At 41.5% G+C, this 18,881-nt stretch overlaps 1 long non-coding RNA gene and 1 other non-coding gene across 2 annotated transcripts; one reads left to right on the plus strand and one right to left on the minus strand.

Annotated features, from left to right (window-relative positions):
* Positions 1–7,372: 7,372 nt before the first annotated feature.
* On the minus strand, positions 7,373–9,878 carry LOC131002473 (uncharacterized). The gene is made up of 3 exons (XR_009094306.1): positions 9,717–9,878; positions 8,284–8,344; positions 7,373–7,663 (listed from the first exon to the last, which is right to left on the minus strand). It is a non-coding gene; the product is annotated as an uncharacterized LOC131002473 (long non-coding RNA).
* Positions 9,879–15,337: 5,459 nt separating this feature from the next.
* Positions 15,338–15,443, plus strand: LOC131002485 (small nucleolar RNA R71). The gene has a single exon (XR_009094316.1). It is a non-coding gene; the product is annotated as a small nucleolar RNA R71 (small nucleolar RNA).
* The last annotated feature ends 3,438 nt before the right edge of the window (positions 15,444–18,881 follow it).

Genomic DNA, 18,881 nt, shown 5'->3' on the forward strand with positions numbered 1-18,881 from the left:
TCTGCTCTGCCAACCACTCTGCTCAGGAACTAGCTCTGCTCTGGTCGCTGCATGAAGACTGCTCTGCTCTTGCTCTACTTATGGATAGCTCTCCTCTGGCCTCTAGAACACGAATCCGCTCTGCTCTGCAAACTACTCTGCTCAGGAACCAGCTCTGCTCTGGTCACCGCATGAAGACTGCTCTGCTCTGGCTCTAGCTCTACTTGTGAACTGCTCTGCTCTGGCCTCCAGAGCATGAACCCGCTCTGCTCTGCAAACCACTCTGCTCTTGGAACCAGCTCTACTCTGGTCTCCAGCGCAGGAACCCGTGCAGCTCTGGGAACTCCTCGATGAACTTCGCCCAGACCAAGCTCAGTTCAGGTCTCATAACTTAATACAAAAGAATCTATGCGTTGCCATATCCAGGGACACCGCATGTTAAATCTCATCCAGAGCGTAAGGCCACCAACCTTCGTTACGCTCCAAGTCAGCCATCAAATCCGCCGGCTTATTTCCTTCCCGATAAATATGAGAGACTTGAAAATGGAAGTCATCGAGAAGCCTTAAAGAATTTTTCCAAGCCGCCAGAAAGCGCCAAGGCACATCCACCGACCGAGCCTGAAGAAGACGAACAACATAAGTCGAGTCAACTTCAAGCCAAAGTTGCCGCCAGCCACGAAGATGCGCTATGTCAATAGCATGAATAACAACAAGGAGTTCAGCTTCAAAAGCAAATCCTTTGCCCCCTTTAAAGTGGAAACAACCTCTCACCCAACCCCAATTATCTCTAAACACCCCGCCCGCAGCGATAATGCCCGGTGCACCCGTCGCTGAGCCATCTGTGTTAACTTTAATCTAGTTGCACACTGGTGGCCACCGATGAACTTCAATCATCGTCGGAGGAGGCCGAGCTCGAGTCGCCACACCAATGCGACGAAGAATAATGTAGTCATTCCAAGAGTTATTGGAATGACCAAGTTTAGTGAACTGAATATCCATTTCTTTGAAGGCAACTTTAAGGAAACTCAAAATCATCTTCGGATGAAACTCCTTCTCATCAAAGGTGGCTTGATTGCGGCAGTCCCAAATTTTCCAAACCATGTTAATAACTATCGTTTTCCAGAAAGCCGACACCAAAGGACTACACTCCACATTCCACGAGGAAACTAAGAAAGAATGAATATCTGAACTTCTCTCCAGATCTTTTTTATCAAACCAAGTCAAAATTTCCATCCAAGAGTAATGGATAGCAGAGCAATCCCAAAAAAGGTGCGTCAAATTCTCCTCAACTTTACCGCAAAGAATACAACGATTAGGACCTTAAATCCCCCTTCTGCTAAGACTATCCAACGTTGGCAGTTTGGAGTGGATTATTCTCCAATATATCATAGATCTACGATCCGGAATGAATCGCTCCCATAGCCTTGACCCCCAGCTGACTTTGGGAAAAGACGGACTAATCTCCGCATAAGCTAAAGCCGAGGTGACTTTACCCGAAGTAGAAGGCTTCCAATAATGCGCGTCTTCCTCCTCACCAATCAGGAGGAGAAGCATATCCACCACCACATCCGGAAACTGAATCACAAAGTCTTACGTGAAATGCCAAATACCATCATAGTAGTAATCATCAACCGCCTGGTTCAAGTACATGTGCATGTAATCAGGAATACCAAGTTTATCCACCAACTTATATCCCAGCCAATCATCACACCAGAACAAAGTACTAGCACCAGTGCTGATGAAAGAAAAAGAATTCTCCACCATATTATCCACCAAGTCACGAATGCTCGTCCAAAAAGGAGAAGACGCCAAGGCCTATTTAACATGACTAAAATTATCCAAATATCTAGTACGAAGAACCGCAAAAGTAAAGTCCTTTCCATCAATAAGACGCCAAGCAGTTTTCATCAGAAAGCTCCGATTCATGCTGGAAAACGAGTGAACCCCCAGACCTCCTTCCCCCCGCGGAGCACAAACCCTTGACTATTTAACCGGACATAACGGTTTTTGATCAACATTTTCGGTCCAAATGAATTTGCGACAATGTCGATCCAAAGCAAAGATCAACGACTTCGGCCATTTGTACACCATCATAGAATGAGTGACTGAACTCTGTATGACCGAACGAACAAGACAAATTCTTCCCGCCATAGACAAATGCAAGCCTTTCCATCTAGAGAACTTCTGAATGATTTTATCATAGATAGGGCGTAGATAAGAAGCCTTCATACGACCAGAGAAGAGAGGAACCCCCAAGTAGTTAACAGGGAGACTGCCCATGCCAAAATCAAGCTCACGAACGATACTCCTCTGCATAGCCTGAGACACACCTTTCGAAAAAAAAACATTCGACTTTTGAGAACTACAGATTTGGCCAGACAAACCACCATAAAAGTCCAGAATCTCTTTAATCTTGCATGCATTCCTGAGAGAAGCCTTGCAAAAAATCAGAATATCATCAGCATAAAACAGATGCATAGGGAAATGAGAAGCCCGACTAAAATCCATGGGAATCAAGTGACGAGAGCGAATACAATTAAGTAGGATATGACTTAACACATCCTCCGCAATGAAAAAAAGAATAGGTGAGAGCGGGTGATGTGTGTATTTTAGCTACTTAGTTTAGTGTGCGTTTCGCCTTGGTTTTATGTGATTTTGCATGGTTTGCAATGCTCTGACGCAGGAATTCAAGGAATTGAAGATGGAGCTTGGAGATGGAAGAGATGGTGGAAATTCGAGAATTTATGAAGAATTGCATGAAAGATGGAGGAATTTTAGAGATTGGGCTTGAAGATAATTGTTCCAAATTTTATTAAGTCCAAAACTCATATTTTTAAGTATTTTGGGTTTGATTTTTATTAAGGGCCGAAGCCCGTAGGGATTAGAGAGGCGGTGGCTTAAGGGAGTCTTAATTCCCTAATTTTTGTTTCCATAATAGCCGCATATTTAGTATTTGATAGGCATCATTCTTGTATTTTATATAGAAGACTTAGCCGCAATTTTAGACTTAGGATATATTATTGACTTTAGCACTAGGTTTGTTTACTTTTAATTTTGATACAGCCGCAATTTTAGTTTAGTAGCAGTTGACCTTTTATTCCATACAATTCTTAGTTTTCATGCAATCATCTCTACACGTTTTTTTTAGCATAGAGTTCTTTTGTTTATTTATTTTTATCTCTTGAATTGCGGCTGGATTGGAGCGAAGGAGCATACGAGTTCAATTGGTTCAAGTGTTAATTTAGTTTCTTGCAATTTATTTCGTTAGCCTTTGTTCGATTGTTTTTCTTATGTTTAATTTTATTTTAAGTATGAGTAGCTAAGTTTTTTAATTCGGCGAGGATAATGAAACTCTAATTTAATGATCTGTGAGACCTAATTGGTTTTAAAATTGATTCCTATTAATTCCGATTAATTCCTAGGGTTTAAAGATAATTCCGATTTTATTTAAGTCTGGCCAGCTTAGGTTTAATTGGATTACAGTCAATTAGCACCTCCAATCCGTAATTGTTGGAATAGGGATGATTAGTGATAAAACTACCATGTTCGTAGTAGGAATTAATTGGTGTATTAATTATTGCTAGCTTATCTAGGATAATTGATATAAATTGGGTTCCTTCATCTTAATGCTTAGAATATTAAATCTAGGTCTGACGTCTCCAGCTAGGTTATATTTTAATAAGGGAAATAAGCAAGTCTGGCGTCTCCAGCTGTTTATCGACACAGTAAGTAGGAATTGGGGTATGTCCGTTGCGTTTCACGGTATCCTATAACTGGTTGGTTGATAGGGATTAATTAATTATTGCGTCGATGATCAGAGTTTTAATTAGAGTGGATTTATTTGAGCCGAATTACCCCTTTTATTGATTTAAGTCAAGAGTATTTTATTTCATTAAATTTTGCATTCTTAGTTTAATTAATTCTTCTTAAAATTAAGGCGTGGTGGCATCACCGTTTTTATAGATTTAGGGATTTGAATGATTTTTAACTGCTCTCTGTGGGATCGACCCTGCTTACCATTATACTAATTTATTTTGGTAATTCCGCAGGAATTATTTGGTGGTATACGACGTCCACCAGCGGGTCACCCTGTCAAACACCACGCGAGCAAGGGAAATAACAATTGAGCTGTCCATTATACAAAATGGAGATACGAGCAGAGCAAAAGATGATGGAAATCCAGCGTACAAATTTCTCGTGAAACCCATTGACACCGAGGACTTTCAGAATGAAATCCCAACTCATAGTGTCAAAAGCCTTGAGGATATCGATCTTGCAAGCCATGTTCGACTTACGACCAGTACGATTCATACAATTGAAGCCCTCAGAACCCAGAATAATGTATTCATGAATGGATCTACCCCCAATGAAGCCAAATTGATTTGGAGAGACATGTTCAGTGATTTATGCTTAATTGTTCTAATTTTAGGGGTTTGCATGTGCTTATTTTATGATAAATCTTCTGGAAATTGGTGGGTTTTATGGTTTGTTTTAAGGTTTGCAGGAGACTTAGGTTTTATAAATGGAAGAGTGCAATTTTAGAGATTTTAGATGAAAATGGCGTTTTTAAGAGTACTCTGCCGTGCACAGCTGAAAAGCCCGTGCAGAGCCAAAAAGCCCGCTGTAGAGCAGAGCAGAGAAGCTCGTCACAGCAGAGCTGCGAGGATAGCTCTGTAGCAGAGCAGAGCTGACTTGCAGAGTCAGAGCTGAAGTCTCCAGAGCTGAACTTCCCTATCAGAGCTGAAATCTCCAGAGCAGAACAAACTTGTCAGAGCAGAGCTAAACTCGGAAGAGCAGAGCTAAATCGACAGAGCTGACTTATGCGCCAGAGCTAAAGATATGCAGAGTCAACCTTACAGAGCTGACTTTTCAGCTCTGCACTTCTCGCCAGATCTGAACGTTACATAGCTAACCTTTACAGAGCTGACTTTTCAGCTCTGCACTTTTCAGAGCACGCTACTGCAGAGCTGACTTTCAGCTCTGCCATGCCATAACGATGCAGAGCTAACTTTTTAGCTCTGCACTACTCGCCAGAGCTCGCTGATTCCAGACCGTACTTTCAGCTCTGCCTTACCTTTCCAGAGTTCGCTAATGTTGCCAGAGCTACGATTTTTCGCCAGAGTTGAGGTGTTTTGCTCAGTGTGTTTCCAGCTGGAGTTACCTTTGCCTACACGATTCTATTGCCTTTAGAGTCCAACTTTGCATGGCAACTGTGATGGTGATCAAGAGTGATTTGCAATCTATAAATAGGGCTTAGTTATTCAGTGTTAAATAATCCTTTGCCCTAATTGTTGTCCGCCTTTGATAATTCTTCTTCCGTTGGTAGCCAAGTCTTAGGCGTCTATTTGCTTCCTTAGTTCTTCATAGTTTCGATTTCATTGTTTAAGTTATATTTTAATTTAGTTTGTTTTTAGTTTATTCTTGGATTGTGATTGAGTGACACAATTACGCATTCAAAACGTTTCCGGTATTTCGTATTTTAATTCAATTTATTTTGTTTCATTATGTTTACATCGTGCCTTTACGTTTATGCTTTCTTTTCAATTATGCAGTTTAAATTATGCACTTTAGTTTCACGCCTAGATTAGAAAGTCTTTAATTTCTTAAGTTAGATTTAATTTAAGTTGTTTAATTCTTGCCTAGGGTTTTTATAGTTTCTTGCCTAGATTAAGTTTAAATTTAAATTCAAATTTAAATTCACGTCTAAGTTTAAGTTTAAGTTTATTGTTTTTAAAATCAAATCTTTACTGCCTTCTTTACTGTTTTTCTGCGATACAATTAGAAGCTCTTAAAGATCTTCCTTGAGAGATGACACTTTGTCAACTTACCATCGCTAGGATGTCCTTGTTTTATTGCAAGTCAAACTAGAGGTGTTTTAGGTTGAGTCAAGTTCAGCCGCAACTTTGTTGAGCCTCGTGGCCAAAATCTTCGAGATAATTTTGAAGAAGAAGTTGGACAGAATGATAGGGCGGAGGTCCGCTACGGTGTCCACGGTCTCTTTTTCGGAATGAGAATCAAAATGTTGGCATTATAGCCATCCGGCAAGTAGGAGTTGATGAAAAATCCTTCACCGCCTTGAGCACATCTCCCTTAGTTGTGCCCCAACAATTCTGAAAGAAAGCTCCAGAAACCCATCAGGCCCAGGGGAGCTGTTAGCGTCCATACTGAACACAGCAACATGAATCTCCTCGTCATCCGGAATCCTGATGAGAGCCGCATTATGATCATCAATGACATAATTGTCAATATTAGCCTCAAGCATAGTCACGTCCACCTGATGTTGAAGGTCATCCTTGAAGAGATAGGAAAAGAAATCCATAATATGTTGCTGAATAATATTTTGATCATACGAAACCGTGTCCCCGATTCTCAAATGCTCCAGGTGAAGATTATTCTTACGAAATCTGAGGAGACGATGAAAGAACTCTGTATTCCTGTCCCCATCAGTCAGCCAATGCGCCCTACACTTTTGTTGAAGCAGACTGTGCTTCCTAGCCAAAACAGAATTGAGCGCAGCTTGAGCTCTCATTTCTTCATCAAATAACTCATCCGAGTATCCCATGATCGAGATATTGTTTTGAACCAACGAGAGGTGCCTCTGATGATTCGCAATTTGAATATCCACATCACCAAAGACATCCTTATTCCAAGTTCTTAGCTCCCCACGCAGCCTCCGAAGCTTAGACATAACATGATAAATTGGGCAACGCGTCTCCATATCAATATTCCATAAATTAGCCACCACCTCATGGAACCCAGGATGCAACAACCACATCTTGAGAAATTTAAACGAACGTCGTCCCGGAGGGATGTCCGAGCTGCACTGGAAAATCAGCGGGGAGTGGTCTGAAGTAATCCGAGGAAGCACATGCGTGTTGATTTCTGTCCAACTGGTAGCAAAATCTGATGAAAATAAAGCTCTGTCCAGACGCGACTCAATATGCCTCGGAAGAAATCTATGCCCATACCAGGCCATATGAACTCCCGTGGAGGGGGACTCAATAAACTCCATCTCATCAATAAAGTTACAGAAATCAAGGCAAGAACTCCTATCCGGCGCGACAGTGCTGACCCTCTCATGCGCGCCCCTGACCGCATTGAAGTCACCAATAAAGACCGTTTTCCCGTCAGTAAAATCCATCAAATTCTGCCAGAGCTGTCGACGCAGAACTTTGTCATTGGCGCCATGAACAATCGCTATCCTGAAATTCTGAGAACCCCAAGTACAGTTGGCGTCCACACTTGGTCCGAAGAGAAAATGATAGTCGTGATGTCGCAGCCCGATATAGCCAGTGATAACGTATACCAAGTATCGTACGACTAATAATAAAAATAATCATAAAAGAAATAGAATTTATGTCTTGCTTTAGCGGAAGCATTTGCAACTATACTCTTTTTCAAGAAAGACTTTAAGACTAAATTAAATTACTTGCTTGGTAAAACATAATTCGAGACTTCGCAAGGTTTGAGAGTATTTTCCCCTATGGGATATTACAGGCAACAGCAAATTAAATAAAGAGATTCATCAGAGTTGTGCAGCGATGCGTTACTATATGTGTGAAGACATATAGCAGGGAGTTTAATAACTTATAGAGTCATAGCAATAAGATAAGCATGAGACATAGAAAGACACGGTCAACTGACAATTCCAACAGCCTTCACCCATCCTCGCGCCAAGCCAGACCTGCACATTTAGAAATATATGCAGGGCTGAGTACCAAAAAGCACTCAGTGGACTCATGCCGGAAATAATTGAAATCTTGCTCTTAGAGCTATATGTCAATCTTGCCCTTTTCAATGCATCAACAGGATTTACATGAGATTTAAAATACCTGTTTACGTTTTTCTGTCATAAACTCATTTGCATCATCATAATAATATCATTAGTCTGCAGACATTATATACTGGGTATGTGCCAACTATGATAACTCATATAATATATATATATATACTAGGTGAAGAGAAGGAGGCCTCCTTCAAATCACCGTGACCGGCCGACTAGAGACGGCTCACGATCACCTCTTGTGCACATAACCTTTACTGTCATCTGGATCAGTTAAAGGCCGATATCTTGCTTCATGAACTTAGTCATGTCTTTCATAAGGCAACATACCATACTTCTTTCTCATCAATAATAAATATGGCAAGATGACAATTTTCATAATATGCATCAGTAATGCTTCAACATGCTTCATTTTCATAGTACTCATCAATAATGCTTCATCATGCTTTATTTTCATAATACTTTGCATTTGAACTCATTATCATGGTAGCTAACCATAATAGAGTTAGAATAAAGCCCACCTGTCTCAGGAGTCGATGACACAACGCTCGGGGTCGTACTAACGCCGGCTGTCACTCGAACCTTTAGTGGCGCACGTGGTTTAGATTGCCATGTGACAAAATAAACTCTAGTTAGAAACTCATCTAACTCATATCTCATACTTAAGCTTAAACTTTCATCATGTGCTTAATCTCATGTTATAACTTCTCCACTATTTACCCAACTGGACTTCCCAATTTAATCGGATATCTTATCCAATTAAAAGACTCTCAATCCTAGGTAAATAGCATTCAAAAATCACTTAATCATACATGCTTCAAATAATCACTTATTTCACATAAAATGCATATAACTTATCTTAATAATCAAATGACTTAAAAGTCATTATATGAACTTGAAATCTTTTTCTTTGTGGGGAAAATCCCAAATATTCATATAAGCCTTGAAAAATATTTATAAAACTTTCTAGTAGCATTTTCATGCCATAATATGTTATATAATTCCACCAAAACCCTTTAAAAATTCTTAACACAAAATCAAAGTAAAATTTTCGGACCTTCCAGTTTACCATTCTGTTCTGTCTCGACTTTAACGAATAAACTGCTTTAACTCAGGAATCTCCTGGATTCGAGACTTATACCGATGAAAACCTCTTTGAGTCTAGTTTCGTTTAAAAAACAATAGACTGAAAAACTCCAAGTGGTTTAAGAGATATGGGTGTTTGCCCACAGTCTACCAGATTCGACAGTTTGGCACGACTGGAAGCTAGGATTTTTAAAAATTAGCAAACGTTGTCCAAATGCTTTGAAATTGTACATGAGTCTGTATAACACTTGTATATTTCTCCCATAAAAATTGGGGGGGCTGAATAATTTTTAAAGTTATTGAAAAGTGTGACTCCACAGACTGCCCTTCAAAATTTCCGGTGGAAATGCGCAGTAAAAGTTTTATATTTTAAAAAGGTAGTAACACAAGTCCAAATGACTTGAAATTTTACCAGTGCTTACAAGACTCATATATGTACACACCATAAAATTGTGAAGATTTTTGGACGAGGGAAACCTCGTCGACTCATCAGTCCAGAACGTAAGAAAATTCCCGAAATGGTCGAATTTATAACATATACACATATCATCATAGATTCATGCTTTCACCATCATTCTCATGCATTTTCTTACTAAGAACTTATCATGCTTCACTTATCATAACATATAGCCCTTTCAAGGGTTCTCAAGAAACATATCTCTTCCTCTCATGTATCTAACATGGAGAGGTGTATGAGCACATGAAGGTAGTGGAAAGTTGAAAGAATTCATCATGCTTTCTTATATCAAAATTTTCGAGAATTACAAGAGTGGAGAGGGGACTATCATGCTTCTATATACTTCAATATACATGCTTATATATCAAGGAAAATATATATATAACATGAGAGGAGGATTGAGGTTGCTACCAACAAGATTAATGGAGGTGGAGTAGGGGATGATGCGTAAGCCTCTTGGAGCTTGTGCTTAAGATTGATGCACCCTTGATGGCCTTAGTGTGATGCTAGCACTTTTGGCTTCCTTAATCCTTACTATAATTGGTGAAACAAGAAAGAAAAAGTGTGGTGGAGTGAGAGGGGAGGGGCTGCCGAAGGAGAAGAAAAAGAGAGAGGGAAGCTTGCTTTGATGAGCTTTGATGAGATGATGTGATGGAGAGATTGCTTCATTCAATGTGTATCTTGCAATTAAATGGGATGATAAATGGTGAGTATGTCACCCTCTTAATGGTGCAGGAGAATGAGAAGAGAGAAGGAGAGAAGAGAGAGAGCCGAGCATGAGGGAGGGGAGAAAGATTGGTGCATGTGCATGTGTGTGCTTAAAATGGGGGATCTTGTTTGCTAGAAAGGTTAGCTACTTAGGTTAGTGTTTAATGTGGCATGTGGCTTCATTGATGGGGGGAAGAATGAAGTAATGAGGGAGAGAAGAGAGAAAAGAGAGGGCTGCGTGAGGGAGAGAAACCGAGAGGGAAAGAGAGAGATCGAGAGATAGAGAGAGTGAGAGAGAGTGAGAGAGATCGAGAGATAGAGAGAGTGAGAGAGAGTGAGAGAGATCGAGAGATAGAGAGAGTGAGAGAGAGTGAGAGAGATCGAGAGATAGAGAGAGTGAGAGAGAGTGAGAGAGATCGAGAGATAGAGAGAGTGAGAGAGAGTGAGAGAGATCTAGAAAAAAATATATACATATATGCTTGAATACTTTACATCACTAATTTAGTGTGTAGGAATATATCCCACGGAAATATATTTATTTTCGTGTGGGAAAAACTTATCTCAATTATGATATTACAATATCATAATAACAATGCATCAAAATCATATGTGAATATTCTACCACGTAAAATATTTAAATCACATAGACAATTCAATAAAATATAGGGCGAAGATAGGTTTCTCTATAAGAGAATTTATATGACCCGAGAAAGATAATATCGCCTTCTATAATTCTAAAAAATAATTCCTATCTCATTTATTCGCCCACGTGCATAATTCCTCTAGCTACTATTTAAAACTCAATTTAAATACGAGCTAGGGCACAAATAGCTTCTCAAAATACGGGGTATTACACGTGACCACTGAGGGCTGTGCTAAGAGCCAGATATTAGGACGTCTGGGGAGCCTACAATTGTGATGACGAGGTGTCATGTTAATAGAACGCCAAAAACTCTGACGAACTTTACGCATTTTCGACTTAGGTTCAATCAACCCAATAATAATAGGAGAAAATGAGCGGCAGTGCTCCTGCAATAGGCGCTTAGATTCGTCCGTAAGTCCCCGGACGTTCCAAACGAGAATATTCATTGAGATTGGTTTGAAGTCGAAAGCGGAGTCTGACCCCGCTCCATTTCATCCGCCCATCGCTGATTCGACACGTTATCCATAGTTTTCAAATAATCCGAATGTCGAGGCTCAATGATATAATCCCTCGGCTTCTGCCCAGCATCAACCGCCTTTCTTAGCCGATTCATGATGCTCTCCTCCTGTTGCATGAAAGCCTTGTTATGATTCCAAGCCGTTTGGTCATTTTTAGATGGTCGGCCCCTTTTTGTCTTGGGTGAAGAGACCGACTCTTTAAAATGCTTCACTTTCATCTCATTTTCATAAGCCAACAGCGCCATACTCTTCTCTGGACTCTTATCTCTCTGCTCTGGGCTTTTGTCAGACCTAAGGTCTGACCTGCTCTGATCAGAGCTTGTGCCGTCCATCTGCTCTTCTCTGGCCACACCAGATTCCAATCTGGCTATTTCAGAGGTCTCATTTCCTGAGCTAACAATATCATTCAGCTTTTGCGTTGTAATCCGACCCGAACTCATTCTATCATTCAGCTCTGACGTCTCCAAATCGCCTGAGCGAGTTCTGCCCTTCAGCTCTGCGCCTGCGCTAATTTTCTCATGCAACTCTCCAGCTCAGCTGATTTATGCTTAATTGTTCTATTTTTAGGGGTTTGCATATGTGACTCAACCTAGAACACCTCTAGTTTGACTTGCAATAGGACAAGGACATTCTAGTGATGGTAAGTTGACCCAGTGTCATCTCTCAAGGAAAGCCTTTAAGGGCTTTTAGTAGTATCGTAGGAAAAAGCAATAAAAGAAAGCAATAAAGAAATCGATTATTAAACTAAAACTTAGAATGAAAAACTTAATTAAAAACCGAACTTAAAATTAACTAGGCGAATTAAACTACTAAATCCTAAATCCTAGGCAAGAATTTAAACAACTCAAATTAAACCTAACTTAAGAAATTAAATACTTGTAATTTAAAAACCAACTAATCTAGGCGTGAAACTAAAGTGCACAATTTAAATTGCATAATTAAAAAGAAAGCATGAACATGAATGAAAAACATAATCATGATTAAACGAAATAAATTGAATTGAAATACGAAATACCGTAAACGTCTTGATCGTGTAATTGTGTCACTCAATCACAAACCAAGAATGAACTAAACAAAACTAAATTGAAACCTAATTAAAAATCGACACTATGAAAGCAATTAAATTCCTAAGCTTCGGATGCCAACAGATCTCTAAGATGGCGTCTAAAACTAGGGCAAAAGGATTGATTGTTACAATGAAAAGTATGGCCCCATTTATAGACTTCAAATCCTTCTGGATCACCATAAAAGTTGCCATGCAAAACCGGACTCTAAAAGGAATAGAATCGTGCAAAGGAAGGTAAGTCCAGCTGTGACGCGCTCCACAAGTCATCTCCACCCTAGCGGAAATCGCGGCTCTCGCCAGCGGAATGGCTTCCGCTCTGGCTCTCGCCAGCGGAATGGGTCGCCAGCGGAATGGCTTCCGCTCTGGCTTTCGCCAGAGGAATGGTGATTTCTCTGGCTATTCGATTCCGCTGTAATGGACTTCTTTCCCCTCTACTCTGACTCTTGACTCCTCTGGTGATTACTTGGCTACACTGGCTTCTTGATTTCGCTGACTCCAGAGAAATGATGATTTCTCCGACTCCAGAGAAATGGTGATTTCTGTGGCGTTTGATTCCTCTGCACTTATGATTCCAGCAGCGAAGTGATTTCTCTGACGCTTCCGCGCTCGCTTCGATTCCTCTGACACTTCCGCGCTCGCTTCGATTCCTCTGGCGCTTCCTCACTCGCTTTGATTCCTCTGGCGCTTCCTCGCTCGCTTCGATTCCTCTGGCGCTTCCTCGCTCGCTTCGATTCCTCTGGCGCTTCCCATTTCGCTGCTCTGGCAAGCGGGGCTTTGCTTCTTTTACATGCCAGAGTATGCACAAAAACACGATTCTTAGCCCAAACTCTCCAAAATTTGCACTCTTCATCTCGAAAACCTAAATCTCCTGCTGAAAGGTGCAGCGCTGGGCAGTGGAGAGCTCAAGGTTGCAGCGCTGAAGGGGGCAGAGCTGGCGAGTGCAGAGCTGAACTCTTCAGCTTCCCGAGCTAGCTCTTCCATGTCTGCCGATCCAGCACAGACTTCCACACACTCCTGCTCCTGTAAAAATACCTTCTCAACCAAGCCATCAATAGGATCTATAAAGGAGCATTCGTTGATAAAATTTGCAGAAGGCATAGCACGACGATCATGCACAGAGAAAGACACTGACTCCCCTAACACGGTCATTTTAATATTTCCATCCTTAACATCAATTAAGGTGTTAGTGGTTGCCATAAACGGTCTTCCTAACAGTAGTGTGTGTTCGACACCATTTTCATGCACCTCCCCAATCTCGAGAACCACAAAATCTACGGGAATAATCAAGCCCCCAACATTCACCAAAACATCCTCTACGATCCCACGGGGGTATCTAACGGACCTATCGGCGAGTTGTAGACACATGCGAGTGGGTTTCAAATCACCTAACTCTAATTGTTTAAAAATAGAGTAAGGCATAAAGTTAATTCCAGCACCCAAATCTAACATTCCCGTAGCTTCCTTACCATTTCCTAAAGCAATTTTAATCACGAAGCTACCTGGGTCGCATTGCTTTGGTGGCAGAGGCTGCTGTATGATCGAGTTCGCAATTTCTGAGACCAAAACCTTCTCATTGTCCTCGAACTTCCGCTTGTTGGAGACTAACTCCTTGAAAAACTTCACATACGCCGGGACTTTTCTGATCACATCAAGGAGGGGCAGATTCACGTTCACCTTGGCAAGAATGTTGTAGAAGTCGGCGAACTGTTTATCCATCTTTTCATTCCGCAATCTTCCCGGAAAAGGAATTGGTGGCCGATAAGGTGTAGTGGATTTGTGTAGTTTGGCCTCTTTTTCTTCCTCCATCACTCCGTCTTTTGGCTGATCTTCCTTCTCTCCTTCCTTTTTCTTCTGCTATGGTCCTTCTTCTTCATAAGGGCTCGTCGGAGTGGAACTTGGCAGAACTGAACCTTGTGCGGCGGAATCCTGCAGAGCTGACTTCGGCATCTCTGGACTCGGCAGAGCTGGCTTCGCCAGAGGTGACTTCGGCATCTCTGGCATCGGCAGAGCTGGCTTCGCCAGAGGTGACTTCGGCATCTCTGAATATCTGGTCTGCTTTGGATCCTTCACGTTGTTGTCCACCATTTTGCCGCTGCGAAGAACAATGACAACTTGAGCCTGGTGAGTTTGCAGGGGTTGGCCATGAAATTTCCCGGGCTGCTGCTGCTGTTGAATTTGGTTCAAAGTGCCCGACAATTGCCCCACGGTAGTCTCAAGTCTTTTTATTGTGGCAGATTGAGACTCAAAATTTTGCTTAGTCATCTCCATGTTCTGCTTGCTGATCTCCATGAAGGACTGCATAGTCTCCTCCAATGATGGCCTCTGCTGTGGAACTTGCTTTTGAAACTGCTGCGCGTTCTGCAATTGTTGAGGTTGAAAGTTCCCTTGCTGCATTGGGGACGGTTGATACTGCTGTGGGTATTGTTGTGGAACGCTCGGCTGTGGTGGGAAGTATTGTTGCTGCTGTTGATATCCCATATGGGATGGTCGGTGGAATTAACTCCCTCCAGAGTTTTGATTTACCCATCCAGAGCTCGGCTGACCTCTCCATCCATCATTCACGTTTTTCTGTCCTTGATTAAAATATTGGAAGTACGGTCTGTTCTGCCTTTGATTGTAGCCTTGAAATCCTTGTGCTGCATAGACCTCAGCTTGTCCTTCCGGAGTAAACTCTCCCATTCTATGGCATTCATTGGCCCCATGACTGAAATCTCCACAAATACCACACGGCTCTACGTACTGCATGGCCGGATTCGGCGGGGCTGACATCGGCAGAGCAGGATTTGGCTGAGCTGGCATCGGCGGCGTTGTTATCGGCAGAGCTGAATTTTCCTTCTTGTCCATCGTAAGATGCTGCACTTGTCTCACAAGATCGGCTACTTGCTTCTGCAGCTCAAACTGGTTTGTCACGGCACTAGCCTCCACTCTCCGTCCACGGACTGACTTTTGTTGGGAGCTCTCGGCCAAGGTCTTGAAAATCTCTTTCAGATGTGCCGCGGTCTTCCGAGCTATGTTACCTCTTGCCGTGCTATCCACCATAAATTGGGCAGTTTGCACTAACCCATCGTAGAAGAACTGCATCAACATAACATTGGTGAACTGATGTTGAGGGCATTGACGGATGAGTTCTTCATATCTCTCCCATGCTTCATGCAATGGCTCGTCCGCTCCTTGTGTGAACTCCATTATCCTTGTTCTCAGTTCCTGCGTTTTGTGGCTTGGGTAGTATTTCAGCATAAATTTTTCACAAGCATCTCCCCATGTAGTGATGGAGTTAGGCGGCAGAGATAGCATTCACGTCCTCGCCCGGTCTTTAAGTGCATAGGGGAAGCACTTGAGCTTGAGTTGGTCCTCCGTGAGGCTAAGCAGTGGTATGGTTTGCACTTGGGTGCAAAAATCCCGAATGAATTGCAGAGCGTCCTCGCTTGGCATCCCATGAAACACCGGCAGTAAACTCGAGTCATTAGGTTTGAGATTGTAGTTTCTCACAGCAATGGGGAGCACGATTGCCGACGTGTTGGTATCTCCAATCACTGGCTTGGTAAAGTCTCCCATATACTCCATGTTTTGAGCCATGACTTCTTTCTCCTCGTGTAAATCCTGCTCTGTATCGGCAGATTCAGAGCTTGCGGCTTCAGAGTGCGCCTCAGAATCAGAGTCAGAGTATAACACGTCTGCTCTGGTATGTGTTCGAGTGTTATCCAGCGGGGAAGTTAGTTTTCTTTTTAGACTACGGCGTCCCTGCATAAACAACACTTAACACACGGATTAACCGCACCGGGTGGAAGAAATAGATAAAAACGAAAACGAGAAAAAACTGGAAATTAAATAAAGCAAGTAAAAACGACACAACTAAAACGCCTAAAACTTTTCCCGGCAACGGCGCCAAAATTTGACTCAACCTAGAACACCTCTAGTTTGACTTGCAATAGGACAAGGACATTCTAGTGATGGTAAGTTGACCCAGTGTCATCTCTCAAGGAAAGTCTTTAAGGGCTTTTAGTAGTATCGTAGGAAAAAGCAATAAAAGAAAGCAATAAAGAAATCGATTATTAAACTAAAACTTAGAATGAAAAACTTAATTAAAAACCGAACTTAAAATTAACTAGGCGAATTAAACTACTAAATCCTAAATCCTAGGTAAGAATTTAAACAACTCAAATTAAACCTAACTTAAGAAATTAAATACTTGTAATTTAAAAACCAACTAATCTAGGCGTGAAACTAAAGTGCATAATTTAAATTGCATAATTAAAAAGAAAGCATGAACATGAATGAAAAACGTAATCATGATTAAACGAAATAAATTGAATTGAAATACGAAATACCGTAAACGTGTTGATCGTGTAATTGTGTCACTCAATCACAAACCAAGAATGAACTAAACAAAACTAAATTGAAACCTAATTAAAAATCGACACTATGAAAGCAATTAAATTCCTAAGCTTCGGATGCCAACAGATCTCTAAGATGGCGTCTAAAACTAGGGCAAAATGATTGATTGTTACAATGAAAAGTATGGCCCTATTTATAGACTTCAAATCCTTCTGGATCACCATAAAAGTTGCCATGCAAAATCGGACTCTATAAGGAATAGAATCGTGCAAAGGATGGTAAGTCCAACTGTGACGCGCTCCACAAGTCATCTCCACCCTAGTGGAAATCGCGGCTCTCGCCAGCGGAATGGGTCGCCAGCGGAATGGCTTCCGCTCTGGCTTTCGCCAGAGGAATGGTGATTTCTCTGGCTATTCGATTCCGCTGTAATGGACTTCTATCCCCTCTGCTCAGACTCTTGACTCCTCTGGTGATTACTTGGCTACACTGGCTTCTTGATTTCGCTGACTCCAGAGAAATGATGATTTCTCTGACTCCAGAGAAATGATGATTTCTCTGGCGTTTGATTCCTCTGCACTTATGATTCCAGCAGCGAAGTGATTTCTCTGGCGCTTCCGCGCTCGCTTCGATTCCTCTGACACTTCCGCGCTCGCTTCGATTCCTCTGGCGCTTCCTCACTCGCTTTGATTCCTCTGGCGCTTCCTCGCTCGCTTCGATTCCTCTGGCGCTTTCTCGCTCGCTTCGATTCCTCTGGCACTTCCCATTTCGCTGCTCTGGCAAGCGGGGCTTTGCTTCTCTTACATGCCAGAGTATGCACAAAAACACGATTCTTCGCCCAAACTCTCCAAAATTTGCACTCTTCATCTCGAAAACCTAAATCTCCTGCAAAGCATAAAATAGACCATAAAACGCACCAATTTCCAGAAGATTTAACTTAAAATATGCACATGCAAACTCCTAAAATTAGAACAATTAAGCATAAATCAATATGCATGTTTTAAAATAATCTTCTGGAGATTGGTGCGTTTTATGGTGTATTTTATGCTTTGCAGGAGATTTAGGATGTCAAGATGAAGAGTGAAAATTTTGGAGAGTTTGGGCTAAGAATTGTCTTTATGTGCATACTCTGGCACGTCAGAGAAGCGAAACCTCGTGCCAGGGCCGAGAAGGCCCGCGCCAGAGCTAAAACCCCGCGCGGAAGCCAGAGCAGTGGAACCAAGCTCTCCAGAGCAGAGAAGCGCTCCAGATCCAGAGAAGTCATTCGCCAGAGCAGCGAAATCACAAGTCAGAGGGGAAAAAATTCATTGCTGCGAAGTCATCGCAGCGAAGTCAGAGCAGAGGAATCACTAGTCAGAGCAGACAAGTGCGTCAGAGCGGATGCTGTTTCTCTGGCGAGAGCCGTTTCTCTAACGGAAGCCGTTTGTCTGGCGAGGTCCATTTCTATGATAACATTCGTTCCTCTGGCGAGAGCGGCGAATTCGGCCAGAATGAAGATGACTTGCAGCGCGCGTCACAGCTGGAGAGTTGCCTTATCTTACACGATTTTATTGCCTTTAGAGTTCTACTTTGCATGAGAACTTCCATGGTGATCTAGGGAAATTTGAGGCCTATAAATAGGGTTTAGTTTTCATTGTAAAATACAATCTTCCTTGCCCTAATTTTTGGACGCGTTTGAGATCTTCCCTTGGCAGCCTGAAAACTTAGGATTTTACTTGCTTTCTTAGTTCTTCATGGTTTTCGAATTCATTGTTTTAAGTTAGATTTCAATTAAGCTTTGTTTCTTCTTGGATTGTGATTGAGTGACAGCAATTGCACAGTTTAAGGATTTTACGGTATTTCGTAATTCAATTCAATTAATTTTGTTTAATCAGGTTTACGTTTTTCGTTCATGTTTATGCTTTCTTTTTAATTATGCAATTTAAATTATGCACTTTAGTTTCACGCCTAGATTAGTTGGTTTTTAATTTACAAGTATTTAATTTCTTAAGTTAGGTTTAATTTGAGTTGCTTAAATTCTTGCCTAGGTTCAGTTTAAATTCAAGTCAAGTTTAATTTAAGTTTAAGTTTAAGTTTAAGTTTCAGTTTTTAAAATCAAACTCTTTACTGCTTTCTTTACTGTTTTTCCTGCGATACAATTAGAAGCCCTTTAAGACTTTCCTTGAGAGATGACACTGGGTCAACTTACCATCACTAGGATGTCCTTATTCTATTGCAAGTCAAACTAGAGGTGTTCTAGGTTGAGTCAAATTTTGGCGCCGTTGTCGGGGAAAGTTTTAGGCATTTTAGTTGTGTCGTTTTTACTTGCT

The sequence above is a fragment of the Salvia miltiorrhiza genome, unplaced genomic scaffold (genome assembly GCF_028751815.1).
Source record: "Salvia miltiorrhiza cultivar Shanhuang (shh) unplaced genomic scaffold, IMPLAD_Smil_shh fragScaff_scaffold_140_2, whole genome shotgun sequence".
Classification (NCBI taxonomy): Eukaryota; Viridiplantae; Streptophyta; class Magnoliopsida; order Lamiales; family Lamiaceae; genus Salvia; species Salvia miltiorrhiza.